The sequence below is a fragment of the Austrofundulus limnaeus genome, unplaced genomic scaffold, assembly GCF_001266775.1.
Source record: "Austrofundulus limnaeus strain Quisiro unplaced genomic scaffold, Austrofundulus_limnaeus-1.0 Scaffold40, whole genome shotgun sequence".
In the NCBI taxonomy this organism is placed as follows: domain Eukaryota; kingdom Metazoa; phylum Chordata; class Actinopteri; order Cyprinodontiformes; family Rivulidae; genus Austrofundulus; species Austrofundulus limnaeus.
In genome coordinates, this window is record NW_013952442.1 from 47,931 (window position 1) to 50,075 (window position 2,145).

The 2,145-nt window shown below is 36.3% G+C and overlaps 1 long non-coding RNA gene across 1 annotated transcript in view; it reads left to right on the plus strand.

Moving 5' to 3' along the window:
- The window catches only part of LOC106516681 (uncharacterized), a 48,401-nt gene that overhangs the window by 13,896 nt on the left and 32,360 nt on the right, over window positions 1-2,145 (plus strand). The window lies entirely within an intron of this gene.

Genomic DNA, 2,145 nt, shown 5'->3' on the forward strand with positions numbered 1-2,145 from the left:
CACACACACACACACACACACACACACACACACACACACACACCAAATACATATTATGAAAGATATTTGGTTAAAGACATTAGAAAAATCTGTTGAAGTTAATGCTGTTTGTCTGTTAGCAAAATATTTCATGAACTTGTCCGTGGATTTAAATGAAACTTACAGGAATAATCCTTTGATGTTCATTTACAAATGATTAACTTTTGGCCTAAATCCAATTTAAGATGGCTGGTAAATCTTACTGACATTAGCAAATGCAAAAATTGAAAGAACTCAATCATTTATGGATACTGAGCTAAAAATTAATGTGGTAGTAGTTGAAAGTGATTCACAGCACATAGTCTGAGTGTGACTTTTTAATATAGCATTAAATTGTGCAAAATGTTACAAAAATTCAACAAATGTTCAAAGGTTCAACAAAAATGGCTACAACTCTCAAATATCTTGTTTCAAAACTCTTCACATGGAARGCAGTGGATGTTATGCATTCCTTCAAGGAATGCATTTGTGTTTTACGTCCTCTAAATTCATCCTATCYGCATACATTGTTTATTGTTTAAAAAGGTTTGTTCTGAATTACAGTATAGGACGATTAATTATTTTTTTCCCCTTAGAGAGGGGTCATCAGTTCATACACTTTCTGGAAGTGTGCAATCAAATCTTAAATAATGTTGGTGATGAAAGTGCAAATAAGTTTGATACTGTTTACAGTTCAGCTTGGCAGGGATCAGGCTGTTCTTGCCAGAAAAAAAAAATCTTACTGCACAATTCAACAACACCTTGCAGTCATTTCCTGTCCTTTTTTATACCATTGAAGGAAGTTCTGTAGCAAACAAACAAGAAGGTTACATTCCTTCTGAAAATGTTAGCCTTTAATGCGATGATGTCGCTCCACTGTGGAGCCCAGAAAAGCCAGCTGGCATCAATAATTCAGCCACTTCTTAGACTTTCTAACTGTGACATCTGTATTTTTCCTCCAGATGTGGACAATCTCAGTGTTCCCTTTGTTCTGCTCAGATGTCCACCTCTGTGCTGCATAGTAGCTTTAAATAAACTATTAAAGTAGTTACATTGTTTTTGCTTTTTTTTTTCATTTGAAACTAGTCAGTTTGAGAATATGTTCATAAAAGTCTGTGAAAAATAACTGAGCTTACTCTCCAAATCATGACAAACTGAAGGTCCATGGGCCAAATGCAGCCCTTGGTCTAAATTTATCTGACCATGATTCAGCTACTCSACAGGCTCTTTGGCACTCAGCTCCTCTTCTCTTCTGATCAGTTCTTCTCAGGTGTAGGTGATTTGCTGTAACTTGTGYCCCCTCTCTGTGGTCAGGATCGTCAATACAAATTAGGCAGTAACAGCTTTCAAAAGTGGATGGTACAGTTAACATGGAGTCGCTGAAGCAGCTGTTTATCATTGTTCATTCAGTGCTGCTAACCATTAGGTCTGTTAATATATATACATATATAAATCAATTCAGAAAGTTTACTTTTTATGCAGGATGGTTGTGAGTCAGCACATTTTGAAATTTGTTGAGAAAAAAATAAAACTAATATTAATGATAAAGCTGTAGGTAACTGTTTTAACTGTAAAAGTAATTTTAATCTGTAAATAGTATTCAAAGCTGTTACATCAAACCGTTGGTTATTGATGTGGCAAAGCAACATCAAAATGAACTTGCAGTTACTGCATGCTTATCAGAGTGAGTAAACTGCTTTTTTATTACTCAAAGAAAAATAAACAAATAGCTTCTCCAATAGTAGCTTTATTGCACAAAATAAAAGTTGGATGAGACATAACCACACAAAATCACAAAAAAAACAAAACAAAAAAAAAAAACCCAGACTTCAAAGTCCAAATGTAACTGGAGCAGCTCCTCTCTCCTAGCTGCCTCCTCAACCTGGATGTCGAGGCAGCCGGTGCGGATTTCGGGAGAAGGTGGAGAAGTTGCACAGGAGCTCAGCTGGTCACTTGTCGACGGTGACTCGGAACAAACAGAGACTTTTAGCCTCGATTATGGTTAACAATAATCACTTAATACAACAGAAGTAAAATGTAAATGGTAAATGGACTGTACTTAGCGCCTTTCGATCCATCCAGGACACTCAAAGCACTTCACACTTACAGACTAGGGCTGCCACAAAC